Source organism: Corvus hawaiiensis, chromosome 6 (genome assembly GCF_020740725.1).
Source record: "Corvus hawaiiensis isolate bCorHaw1 chromosome 6, bCorHaw1.pri.cur, whole genome shotgun sequence".
In the NCBI taxonomy this organism is placed as follows: Eukaryota; Metazoa; Chordata; class Aves; order Passeriformes; family Corvidae; genus Corvus; species Corvus hawaiiensis.
In genome coordinates, this window is record NC_063218.1 from 57,492,213 (window position 1) to 57,506,375 (window position 14,163).

The 14,163-nt window shown below is 39.9% G+C and overlaps 1 long non-coding RNA gene across 1 annotated transcript in view; it reads left to right on the forward strand.

Annotated features, from left to right (window-relative positions):
- The window catches only part of LOC125327900, a 44,781-nt gene extending 40,715 nt beyond the window's left edge, over positions 1–4,066 (forward strand). The window contains exons 5-6 of the long non-coding RNA XR_007204434.1: positions 543–587; positions 1,510–4,066. This is a non-coding gene — a long non-coding RNA (uncharacterized LOC125327900). The remainder of the gene's footprint in view (positions 1–542; positions 588–1,509) is intronic.
- Positions 4,067–14,163: the final 10,097 nt, after the last annotated feature.

The window sequence follows — 14,163 nt, forward strand, 5'->3', positions numbered from 1 at the left end:
AAGTCTAGTAGTGTGGCAACTGTAAGTGAAGGAAGGAAATCATGGTAAAAGATGGTAGAATAAGCTGGCATGTACATGGGTGATATTGTGAGTCTTGCATGTGGCATGTAAAGCATTTAACAAGTCAATCATTTCCACATTTCCTAAAGCACATGCTTTCAGCTTGCTTCAGTGGTACATTAAAATAACAAAAGTGTCATAGCAGTTGTGATTTTTTTTTTAATTTAAAAGGATGGCTGTTAGCAGAATTATCCTAAATCAGAAGTTTGGAGATGTTGAACTGGTGTTTTTTAAGTCATGAACCAGACTTTTTTTTTTTACAAGGAGAAAGACTTACTTTTTTAAAAGCACCTAATTATAAGTTGATGTTTCTATGAAGTTGTGTTTTGTCTATAAATTAATGTTACAAAAAGTTATTGCCTATGCCTTAAAGAGAGATTTTTGGATTCTTTTGTGAATGTTCATTTTTCCTTTTGTGCTTAGAAGTGAAAATGGTTTTGATTATGAAGTGTATTTTCATATGTTTTTACTTTCTGTTAAAGGGCTGGCTGGCTTTTGCCTGTGCTGATTAACCAGAACACTTCAAGGTACACATTCATCCAGAATTTTTATTGCAGAATGTAAATTTCTAAACTTCAAAATTTGAAGTAAGGATATAGAGATTATTGTATAGTTTGATACTGAAATGGTACCATTCATAAGTTTATATCCCTTTCCCCTTGCTGTGTATACAAGTTTCCCTGAAGAGCTGTGTGTACTTTCGATGCCCACTGCAGAATGTATTAAGGTAGCCTTTGCCTAAGGCAGTGCTCTGTACTTTGGCTCTTTCAGGCCAGTGCCTCTGGCTCCAGAGTAAAGGCTTAAGATCTGAAATTAGTTGCAATGATCAATTCCTTCAATAAATCTTAAAGAACTTTGAAAACTGAAAAACTGACTCCCAAAGGTGATTGAAACTTGTAATTCTGTTTTGCTCAACGTGAAGTTATATAATCCTTCAGCACATTACATGGTTCTCCCGTGGCATTAGGGTATTAGTACTAATGGAAAGACATACTTATTACAAACAATTCCAAATTTCACGGTGTGTATCTTAATAGCAGAAAGGGATTTTCTCATGATTAAAAAGAAAAATGGGTGGCAAAATAAGGAAGAAATGCTTGTTCCATAGGGTGATCCCCTGGAGGCTTAATTACTGAAAAAACAAATAGGAGGTAAATGTTCAAGATGTTTACAGGTTAAACATTCCATGAGTATCTTTTAAATAAGAGTATCTGCAGCCTTGAAGCAGCTAATTGCTCAAGAATCACAGCCATTTGTGCTGCCTCATTTTCCCCTGGGATCGACACTCACAACAGGATAATTCTTACCCTGATGTAAGTGTCACAGTAGGGACTCAGTGTAATTTGCTGTTATGATATCAAAAATAGCATTAAGGTAATTACATTTTGCACTTGTAATGTTTCACAGGCAAGAATATAACTGAAAATTACTCTTTTTTTTTGCTTATAGTAACCTGGCCGTTCCCCACCAGAACCAGAGCTTTCTTCTCTTTTTCTTTCTAAGGTTGAGCAGTGAAGTTACTCAAAAGTTTTGGGGCTTTTTTTGCATCTTCAACACAGAATTGAAGAACAGAGCTGAAGAACAAATTGAAGTACGTATTACACTGTTTGACTTGGGAGATGTTCTGCAGGCTAAGCTGATCCACTGTGTGATCTGTCTTCAGTCCAGTTCCACTGCAGCATAATTGAACTCTGTTCCTCTCGTTTTCTGGAGGAAAAGTAAAATGAGTAGATTGTTTTGCTCTTGTTGCTTGGATGTATTTCAGTTGATAAAATTAAACCTTTGTGTTGAAAAATTTAATTCTCTGTAACATTAACTTGTGAATTGTGAAACCTATGCAAGGAAGCTCAGTATTTGCAGCTCTTGGGATTACCTGGTCATACAGTAATTCTTACAGTCCAGGGCAATGAGAGTGCAATGGAAAAATGACTACAGCAAGAAAACCAGACCTTAGTTTGCTGGAAATTGCCATAGAGATCTGGATTTAAATTGAGCTCCTCCTGAATTTACATCACGTGACAGAATGACCCAAGTGCTACTCACTTGAGTCACCAGGGACAAAGGCAATGGATTTAATGATGGACTCAGCTCAACAGAGATTTTGCAAAGTTTTGTAGTAAGTTGGTGGTGTTTCTTCCAAGTCTTGTATCAGGTTCTGGAAAATGCCCAAGGCCTGGGAAGCACTTTCTTACTTGCGTGTGGTATCTTATTAAGGTGGTACCTATCATCTTATTTAGACATTTTAGATTAGATTTACAACTTTGGTATTACAGAAGGGATGACTGTTCATTAAATATGAAGAGAGGGCTTCGGTGGATCGATGTTTATTGCACAGGGTCCCTGGTGGGCACACTCAGGCAGCGCTCTGCCAGCACCCACGCGTGCACACAGTCTCACCTTCGCAGGTGGTTGTGAACAGCCGCTCACACGCACAGTCTGTGCACGAACCGGAGACAGAGGGGCGAGAGGGGCTTCTGTGTGCAGCTCCAAGGTGTTTAATGAAACCAACACACTGCAAGGAAGCAAGGACAAAGAACCCCCCCAAAAAAGCGCGTGTGGTTTTAATCTGAAGGGTCCCAGAGGCGGGCAGAGCATCAGAAGCCAATGGTCTGAGGGCTAGGGGGCAGAGGCAAGGGCGAGTGACACAACAGGAGCCAATGGGAGAAGGGATGGGAGGGGGGAGAGAGACAGTGACCCGGGGAATCTCGGTAAAGGGAGAACTTTCTAGCACAGTGGTTTAGGGAGAGACCGCTTACAAAGCAACATGGGGGGTGTAAAGTGGATTTTGCCACCGCAACAATTAAATCCTGGTCCAAACAAGCAAAGGTATCCCAGAGATGACAAGCATGTGGGAACAGAGTTTAAATTTTTCTAACTACAAACTACAGGCGCGTTGAAGAACTGATGGCAGCTTTCAAACCAGCTGGTTTAACTGGTATGGTGGTTAGCCTACAAAGCCTCCAGGAGCTGCCCCATGGAGAGCTGCTCTGGAGCCAGCTGTGGCTTGTCTCTGCTTCATCCAGACCTCTACTGAGTTCTTGCAGGAAAAAAAATGTATTTATCTACCTGGCTTTGAGGGACTCACTGACCACGCTGCCCATGGGTGACTGTTTCCTGCCAAAGACTGGTCACGAAAATGCATAGAGGAGCCAAGCTGGACTGACAGTTTATCTTTGCAGCTGGTATAATTTCAATATACAGAAACAACCATTCAGAGAGAGATTGTTCTTCAATACGAGAAGCACTCTGAACATCTCAAAATTAAAGCCTAGAAATGAAGGCAAATTCAGAGGATGTGTTTGAGGGCTCTCCTGCAATGGACTAAATCACACGGAGCAAAAAAGAAGGGACATTTGAATATAATTTTATTTTGCCATTGAACAGTGTTAGGGACCTTTTTTGTAGATAGACAAATGCTTGTCATTACTTTGTGCTCAAAGGCAACATTGAAAGTGACCTGGAACAGGCAGGAACTGACTTTTTTCTACTAATATGATATGAAAGTTTTATCGTATTAGGAATTTTCTGTCATGGTGGATTAGTATCAGGTCATATTAACGTTCGTTTTTACTAACTTACAATGAAATGTGCTAACGTGACTACACTTCACTATCACATGAGAAAAAAAGCAGAATTATTTTATATTAATGTGATACCATAGAAAGATTTCAATACCTCTGTCCCATGGCAAGTAGGAAGAAGTTAAAAATAAAATAAAATATAATGGCTTGGGACAAGGAGTTTTTTTCCCAGGGATGAAACTCCTTCCCTCACCCTCCCCATCCCCAACATCATGTCTATATTTGTTTAATGGTTTCTGGATTTTTGAAGTGATTAATTTTGAAGCACTTTGGGCTTGATTTCATAATTATGGTTGTTCTCCCATTTCTAACTAGAAGTCATTGGGAGCAGCAAATACTGGATACCTATACAAAACAACCCAGGATGTTCCAGGCTGATTATTCCTTTACTTTCAACAAAGCAAGTGTTGACTTCTCAAAATGTTGATTTAGAAGCCAAATTTAAAAAAAAAAAAAAAAAAAAAAAAAAAAATATATATATATATATATATATATATATATATATGGGGGAGGGGAAAAAAAAGGAAAAAGAAAAGCCATCATATTGTGTCCATGCTCCATTATGCACAGAATACTGTGGCCAGAAATAATTAACAGGCACAAAGGGTGGCAGTTAGTCATTTGGCTGTATGATTGTACCTGCAAGGTTTCTTTCATCTGGAGCCAAAATCTGATAAAAATGGATATTGTTTGAAATGTTCAGTCTTATCTAAATTATGGCCAGAAAAAGCCTGGGTTTAATCTTGGCACCAAACTTTATACAAGACAAAGCAGATGAGTTTGGCTCCTAGATGAAATTCAAGTCATCTCTAATTCTGAAAATCTGAAATGTGGTTTTCAATGTTTCCTTTTTGATGCAGCTAACATTCCTAAAGGCTTTGGTCTAAAATAAAAGGGATCAAAACCTTTCAAAACTGCAAAGAGGTGATAAATTAAAGCAGACTTATTTTTAAAAGGGCATGATTGCTTCATTAGACGACATCCATGAATAAGACTGGGTTCCCTGCTAGAAGGTGACGAAACATATTTACACCAGGTCAGAGGACTTGTGGACCCTTCTTGCTGCAAGTTCAGCCCTTTGCTTCAGGCCCTTGGCAGGTAAGGGGAGGAGACCCCATCACGCTCCCATTTCCAGTGAGAAGAGAACAGTTGTATTTTCCAGTTGCTATTCTCAATAGTAACAGTGCCCTTGTGACTGGTCTGGAGCCCCTTGTCCTTTTGCTGTCTGTCATCCTGGCCCTGTGTGGGTTGTGCAGTGATGGCTTCCAGGAGCACTGTGGAGCTGCAGGGCAGGGCTGGAGGTGTTGTGCCAGCTCTTTTGTTTTAACACCTATAAATGAAATAGGCCTTTGTGCTCCAAAGCATGGCAAGGGCAGGCAGAGGTGGTGGGCTCCCTCTCTCCATCACTGAACTGGAGACTTCGGCGCTGCTGTCAAGCTGGGGAACAAGTCTCCCACTGATCCAGGTTGTTTATGATTAGGGCACAGTGTTGTTGGTCTGACCAGCACTGAGAGAGGTAAAAAGAGGTGGACTCTACCCAGGGAATTTGGAACCTGAAATGCTCTGCGTCATTCAAAATACTGATTTGGGAATCTAGCACAAGCAAACCTAATCCTAATGCATGGCTCAGCACAGCAGTAATAGCCAGCTGATAATGGATACTGGGGAGAAAGTGTGGACAGCCAAGTTGAGCTTGGTCTTTCTAAAACATGTAGAAGAACATTGTATTAGAGAGGAGAAACTCTGAAGTTTTTATGTCAGTATATTAAAAACATGTTTGTTAATATGTGTAGTCATTTAAAAGCTCTTGCAAGTTAGAGAGCCTGGGCTCCTCATCCTAGTGCTGTCCCTGTGAGGTTCTGAAGCTTCACATCAGAATGGCCTCAATTAAAACAGCAGCACCACTATCTGTAGATTACTGCTTTCCATCATTTATACTGTGTTATCTCTCTCTTCAGACTGGTTTTTAATTTTTATGTTTGCAATTATAAGTGATTTATAGGAAAATTCATTGCACGACCTGTCCAGAGTCATTAAATTCACCTAGGTTGAATAACCTGATGTTCACCTGGTAATAACCACATCAGTGACATTATCTTACTGAATTTTCAGCTAACTTAGAAGTATAGAGCTTATCTTTTCTTACTTTTTTTTTTCCTTTCAAGTATAGTGGTGGGGGAGGGGGTGAACATTTTTAATTCATAAGAAGTAATTAGCCAAGTCTGAAAGGTGTGCACTAATTACAGAATGCTGTCCATCTCGTGTAGCTGATTGCAGCACAGGTTTCTGAATAGTAGGTATGATTTTTTCCAAACACTCTTCAGTAATTTGAAATGTTATTAGGGGATTAACTTTCCATATGAAAAGCTAAACTAATACTTATTATACAGATTATAACAGCAAGTGGCCTACGAAGCTGTTGAGGCCATTATTTTGCAGGCTGCAGTCACTGCCAAGGACCAAGGAGAGTGCTGGATAACCATCCCAGCCAGGGGAATATGCAGAGCACCATCCTCTGCTGTTCCTCATGCTTCCTACCTCTGCCAACACGAGGCAAGCTGATGGGCTCCATTTAGGAATGTGACTCCAAAATAAAGAGGCAGAGGAGAAAAGGTGTGGGGATTGTTTTGTGCTACATTGTTCTGCTACAGTTGCAAATCAGTCAAACTATGCTGATCTCAAATTATTTAGAAGCCAATCTTTGGGAAAAGTCTGTTATATATTTACTGTTTTGAGAAAACTGAGCCCTACACCTTTAAGTATTTCAGCTTGCTTGACACAGGGTAAAGTTAGATTTTGCATCAGTATTTTTAAATCCCATTAAATAAGTTGTTTTGATTTACTGTTTATGGTGGTAGGTAGTATCTGTTGTTGATTCTTCTTCCCTCCTCCCCAGTCTTTATGCTCTTATAGGGTCACATATTCTCTCTTTGTGTGACCTCTGATATTTGTTCAACACATGGGAAATCTAACTGGATTCCTCCAAGCTAAAAGCATGAAGCTGTGGCTAGAGCTAAAGGCTTGTAGTTCCAGTGAAAACCTCCCATTCCCTGTGAACAAGGCAACAGCAAATGCAGACCTACTTTTAAATGAAGGCCACGCAGCTGTGACCATGGAGAATGGATGTGGGAGTATGTGGAGCAGGAGAAGAAAGCTCTTACATTTCTCTGCTGAATAAGTCGGCACTTAAGTGTAGGGCTCACACTGGGGCTGTAAAATGCACACTAATCAGTGGATGGAAAATACCTGTGTACAGTTTGTGCTTCTAGGGGAAATGTAACCTTGTTTTGGAAAAGAAAGGGATAAATGATAAAGTTTGCTCATCTTTTTAATTCTGTACCCTGATTTAGTGTTAAATTCCAACACCACCTTCACCACCAGCACGCATCCAACCCCCAGCTCCCAGAAAAGAAAACAACCTTGCCATTGTTTTTAAAAGAAATTATTGTTATGTAAAAATATACTAATTGCATTATATTATTTACACTGAGTTGTATTCTTTGTTTTGGAAAGTACTTGGTCATTCTTCATTAATAATTTAAAACAGATTTCATTATGACTTTTTTCTCTGCCTTTTTGTCTTCAGTTTGGATTCTTTGATAGATCCCAGCAGAGTTCTTCCTAAGAGGACTTGCATCTTTTCTTTAACAAATGTCCAAATTATTTATTGAGAAGTAAATTATCTGTTCTCATATCTGCCTACCTTATTAATCAACGCTTCCGTTGCTTTGCTTTTCAATGCTGTTTCTGTTTGTAAAATTATAGCTTCAGCCCCTCTGTTTGTGCTGATATATGATTGAATAGCTTATTGAATGCACTTTGTCCACATTTCTGGAATACATTTGCTGTTCTAAATTTTTTAATGCATTTAGCTTCCAATATGAAACTTGGGGAAATGGTTCTGAACATCTCCACATCAGGTTCCCATTGCGTCCCTTTGTCTATCCTAGCAGTAATATCCTCTGAGATTTTCTCCTACAGGCATCTCTGAAACCCTTAATTGAACCACTTGTGTGCTTGTTTAAAGTGTTTCCCTCGCTTGGCTTTCTAAAATGATTTTTAAGCTTTCCCTACATACGTTTTCAGTTTCCCTAGCATTTCCCTTAACTAATGGCATTATGATGGTCTCCTGTCTTCAGGGATCTCTCTTGAACTACATGAACTTGTAAAGTGTCAGTGAAGACTTCTCTCAGTTTCTGTTCCCAGTTTTATTTCTCTTGGATATCTGGTGTCTAGTCTGTGGGCTTCCTTCAGGCTCAGTTGAGAGTAGCTGTGCATCCCTTTGCGAGTGAAGAAAGGGGTGTAAGTCACTACCTTGCTCCCTTGCATGGGCTGCCACTGAACCGATGGGGAAGTTATGTTGTACCAGGAAAAGGTCGGCATTGGTGCCATAGCAGTGGATTAAGCTGTGAGTTCTTTTCACTGTTTATATCAGGATATGCCCATATGGTACTTGCATCCTTAGCTGTCTAATCAAAGTTAGAAAACTCAGACTAAAGTACCAGTGAAGCTTTCAGGTATAGCTCTGGTTTACATGTAAAGTCAAACATCTGAGAAGCCTTGTAGGAAAGATTAAGGAAGATCTATACAACACCCAGTATGATGGTAATTTTAAATTGTTTCTCTTAGCAGTTTATTTTGATTTAGAAAAAGCAAGCAAACCCCAATGCTATCATAAGCTTTTTACCTAAGATCAGCTACCATGAAACACTTCACCTTTCCAGTTTTGATCATTATGACAGGATAAGGAGCCAGACAGGACTGAGAAAGCCACTTTGCCCCAGTACCCTGCTGCAAAGTACCATCATGAAGGGCAGGCACAGTCTGTGCCATCTGCCTCATGTCAACCAGAGGTGATGTGCTGGGGGCACTCTGGGGCTGAGCTGGGCAAGGACAGTGTGTACAAGGAGTGACAGCCCCATGTTCCACCAAAGCTTCTGAAGGTCCTTAACCAGGGAGCACACACTGCTCCCAGCACCGATACCAACAGCCAGGGAGAAGAAGGGCCATTCCCTTCACTCACACTGAATGAAGATGTGGTGCACTTCCTGCAGAAACCAAGGGAAGAAATTGCCTCTCAAGTGCTGCTGCTGAAGAGCTGAGGTTGCTAATGCACTGGCAGTGATAACCTGGGCTGCTTATTCAGTTTGCCTGAACGTGAGCCAAACTACCTGCTTGGTGAGGGCTGTCAGTGCATAACTTGCATTGATACAAGAAAGTAGTAAAGGTTGGAAACAGCTTTAAAAGCTGCTTATAGGAGTACTCAGGTAGGAGGCATCAGATGCAGTTATATCTTGGAACAGTTGTAAATTAATTCTTTAAATATTCCAAGTAGTCATTGCATTTTACTTTGATGCTTTTCACTCTCATTCTGGAAAGTGAATTCTTAAATCTTTGGGTTTGATGCAATTTAAAAAAAAAAGAAATATTAAAAAACACAAGTGAGGGAAAAAACCTCATACTGAGAGATTTTGACTGTCTGATTCACTTTTGTTTTTATTTCATTTGGTTTAGCCTTTTTCTTTTAATACTTGATCAAATCTTTCACTTCCGATATTCTATGGATGGGTTCAAAAGCATTTTTGTTTGTCTTACATATTGTTCCATATATCTGTCTTGAGCTATGTTGGCTTCTCTTGTCATTTTGACACTGATTTACTGGAATGAACTTATATTTTAAACTCTGTTACTGTTCTTTAAATGCCTTCCATTCCACATTAACATTTCCCAACAATAGTTAGTTCTAATTAGTTTTTTTTCCAGCCTGTTTGCAAATCTAGCACAATATCTTCTGAAAACAAACTTACGGAAGAATATCAGACATTTTAAAAAAATAAGTGATCAAGTGACTTTGCTGCTGGTAGTTCATCTATAATTGGGTGCAAGTGTGTACTTGTACCCAATTATATCTATGTCTTATAGTCATTTAACTCCTAAGGGAAAAATTTAATTCTATTTAAAGGTCTGCTGCAGAAATTCATTTTTTCAGTGACCTATAGAAAGTAGAGTTTCAAAGGCTTATGAGTAAGTCATAGATTTCTATTAGGGTGTTCTAAAAGAGCTCACATGTTCTGTCGGCAGTTGAGCCCAAAAAGCCACTCACCCCCACCACATTGGGGTGGGGTAGAGAGCTGGAAGAGGAAAAGTGAGAAAAATCATGGACTGAGATAAAGACAGTTCAATAGGGAAAGCCAAAGCAATCCACATAAGCAAAGCAAAGCAAGAAATTTATTCCCATGGGCAGGAAGGTGCCCAGTCATCCCAGGGAAGCAGGGCTCCATCACACATAACAGTGACTTGGGGAGACAAACTCCCCCACTCCAAACATCCCCCTCTTCCTCCTTTTTCCCCCAGCTCTATATACTGAGCATGAGGACATATGGTCTGGAATACCCCTTGGGTTGGCTGGGGTCAGCTGTCCCAGCTGTGTCTTCTCCCAGCTCCTTGTGCACCCCTGGTCCCTCTCTAGTGGGGTGGGGTGAGAGGCAGAAAAGGCCTTGGGCCTGTGTAATCTCTGCTCAGCAATACTGAAAACATCCCTGACTTACCAACACTATTTCCAGCACAAATCCAAAGCACAGCCCTATACCAGCTATTATAGAAAAAAATCAGTCTAGCCCAGTCAAAACCAGCACACATTCCTACTGGCATGTTTTGATGGCTTTCTAACTGCCCAGAGATATGTGTGTGCCTGTGTTTGTCTTAATCTTAAAACAGGTTTTCATTTTTTCTAGAGATAATGGAAAGCCAGAGCTGTACCAAGATAGCTTTATAATTTTCAGTGAAAGAAATTTGCATATATGTTAACATTTTTGTTCTGTTTTAAACCAAGCAGCTGAATAATTTGCTTTCTCATCTGTCTTTCATGTGCTGCTGCACATACATCCATTACATATCCTCTACAACAGCAAAAAAACATGTGCAGAGATGTTTCATTCAGTGTTCGTTTTTTTCTAGGAGGATTGTTTACAGACAAACTTATTTTGAATTTATTTTAAACAGTGCCTGTGGATGTAAATGAGCACATTAAATAGGAACATTGAAAGAGAGATAAAATATCATTTTTAGGACCATACAATTAATACAAGCTGAGGGTTGATGCATTTGTGGTGTGCCATTCTGATCCCAGTGATTATTTTCTCTCTCCCTTGTATGCTGTTTCTTCATGGTTTGGTGCTCTTGAGGTATGAATTTTAGTCAAATAAAGATAAAACTGTGGTTGTTTTATTACTTGTATTACTGTAATTCTTAGGAATCCAAGTCATGAGGCATAATTTCACTGTCCTAACCACTGCAGCAGTGCTGAAGCAAAAGAGATTGCTGAAGAAATTACAACACAAGGAAAAGGAAAGCATGGGGGTGGAGGCAAAAGAAAGAATGTACAGCCTGAGTTCAACACCCTGGATGGGACTGGTGGGAGTCGTAGGAAGTTTCTTCCTCCCCACTCTCTGAAATGTCAATTGCTCTATTAGATCTTCCTTTCTTCCTCTCTGTTTTGTCTTGCTGATAGAGGAGGCATAATAATGTGCTGGTTGGCAGTTATATTCTTAGAAGATGTGACTGATGAGAGCATTTGGAGCTAACTACAACTTCAGAAAACCCTCTGAAATATGAGGAGCAGCATGGGACCATACACACATTTTTTTTGGCTTCTCTTTGGTCTTTAAAAAAATAACGGTGAACAATAGGTAGGTGAACAATAGAAATAAAACTTTCAGCAGTGGCTGAGAGATCAGCAATATGGGGGACTGTGAGGAGTTTTGAAGGTGAAGATGAGTCCCATGGAGTTGGATGAACTGGAGGGAGTGAAGTATTTGCTCTGCTTTGCAGTGTTTCTTGGAGCTGTGCATTCAGGAAAAAACCACTATACTAATAAAGTTATGAGTAATGAGGGACTGCCTGGCTAAAAGGCTTAGCTGTGTGCATGGACAGGAGAGGTCTTGTATGAAAAGAACCTGCAAGACTTCAAAGATTGCATTCCAGAAACTGGGTTTGGATGGATGTTTAAGAGAAGTGCAAGTGCAACTCGATCAAAGCAAGCAGTTATACCTTGTCTGAGCAAGTATTTACAGTAAACTTGGCATTCATTTTGGTTTTAATGTTGCTCAGATTTTCAAGGGGAGCAAAGCACAAAAGTAAAGCAGATTTCATCTGTGCAGAGGCTTGATTTCCAGATTTGATTGGAGAGCAGCTGGACAGGGAAAATTCTTCTCCTTTCACAAGACTATTGTTGTCTACCTATCCCTATCTTTGTGCCTGCTTATTCTACCCTAAGCTTCAATGCCAATTTCATAACACTTAGGTGACCTTCTAACTGTGGTCTTTGGCTTGTTTCCTACACGCCAGCAGCTCAGTGAGATACAAGGATGACACATGAATGAGCACACCCTTGAGAAAAGAGGATTTTTGGATAAAAGAGCTGTGACAATCTCAGCAAGAAAACCTCCTTGTTCGATGCCTCAGTGTTGTACCACGGTATCAAAGAAATGCTTGACATAACTGTCAAATTACCCTTCTTTCCAAGCAACCTGCAGTACCTGCAATTTAGGCAAAGACTCAGATTAAAGAAGCAAGCAAGGCACCACACTGCTCCTTAAGTTGCTGTGAGACTTTTGTGCATTCCTGCCTGCACCATGCAGCCTCATTCCTGTGCCTTGTTACAGCTTCACTGTGCTCCTTCGTGGCTGTAAGAAATGTGAGCGACTCCTTGTGTCACTGCTGAGTGGAACTGAGGAACTGAGGAGGCAGCTCAGCTCCTAGAATCTCCAGGCAGCAAAAAAAAAGCGCCATAACATAGAGAAGGGATGAGCATGGTTCTGGTGGTGCAGGGCTGGCTTGTATCTGGGATTGTTCTGAGTTTTGCTGAAGCAGGGAGGGATGGTGCAGAACTGAAGAGGGTACAGGAAATCTGAGGCTTTGCTTGCCCTCCACAAGCCTGTCACAGCTGGCTATGATTTGACCCTTTGACTTAACAATTTGCTCACAATGTGTGTAATCTTTTCTCATTACACATAATTTTAAATTTAATTTTAAAATACATATTTGGAAATAGTGTAACCCTGTCTACAAAGCACATCTGAAATTTCAGCATGCAGGTGAGTGTAAAACATTTGATTTGATGCTGTTCAAATCAATGCTTGTTAACAGTGTGGCATACAGGTAGAGAAAGTATAAAAATATGGTGTAATGCAGTGGAATGAAAAAGTATCTTTCCAGTTGTATTCTGAGAATGCAGCAAAAATAGCCCAATGTCAAATGCTATTTGAATATCACTTCTTAATGTGTCTGATACACTTACTCTTTATGTGAGCCCACTGCTATCTTGCTTATGCTGCAAAAATTCAAAAATATCTACATTAAATTTTACTGGTTTTTTGCCTCTAGGTGTACCAAATTAGTTTCTTGGTTTCATTCTCAACTCCTTATGGTTTTTGCATTGACTAATTCATGGCATTCCTAACTTTATGTTGTAGAAGAGAATTAGAACTTAATAACTCCATATACTGTTTACAAAATCTTGTCTCTCTGCAGTGGAATGAATCCCACACAATTTCACTTTTTGCCAAATTGAGAGAAGGTTGCTGCAATGAATTTTATCACTGGTACGTCTGCTCTGACACCAATACTGGCCAAGAAGTAGCAGTAAGAAAGCAACATGAAAAGCTTCTCTGTAAACCCTGGCAGGCTCAGCAGTGGTAAGGGTGATACTGAGAGAGGTTGGATTTTATTCTTCACTATCAGTGTGCAGTAATAGTAAAGCAAGCAGCTAAGTGGCAGAAAAAGGTATTAAGCATACTGCCTATATTAAAATTAAACAGCATTTTAAGCTAAATTAGTTGATCTGTACATCCTAGAAGGACTGTCTTGCTATATTGTCTCTAACCTTTAGCCACAGCTCGGATTGCAGGCTTGAGTTACGCGCTGACGATAACCACGCTGTCTCGCTGACTTATTTTGACAGTTTATGTCCGGTTACTTTCAGTGATTTGCAAAGCTGACATTTCCCTTTAGTGAACCTGAAACTCCTTTCTGCTGTATTGCCCAGATATTTTTAACATACCAGGCAGTAACAAAAAGCAGAGAAAAGAGGGCTCTGTTCTCACTGAACCTGGGGAGGAGGTCTTACAGCAAATATGAGGGGTGAAAGGAACTGGAGTATAAACGATGACTGGACCTCAGATTAGTATAGTTGTGGTCAGAGGTTTATTTCTATTAATTTGTCATTATATATATGCCACACTACTGTTCTGTTCCATAGCAGATATTCTTCTGATACTGCAATATTTTCTTTCCTTATGGTAAAGTGTATCTGATTGAGCCAATTTATACTGACAGCTTTCCTAAGTTAACTTCTCTGTGAATTCCCAGTTCATTTAATATATTTTCCTCGTGCTTCCCACATTTGAGTTACCTTTGTTCTGTGTCTGAATGATAGGAAGCTGATAGTTATTTTATATTTATATTTCAAGGCTTCTTAATGTTTAATGAGGCTGAATATGTTGTAAAAAGCTTCAGAACACTC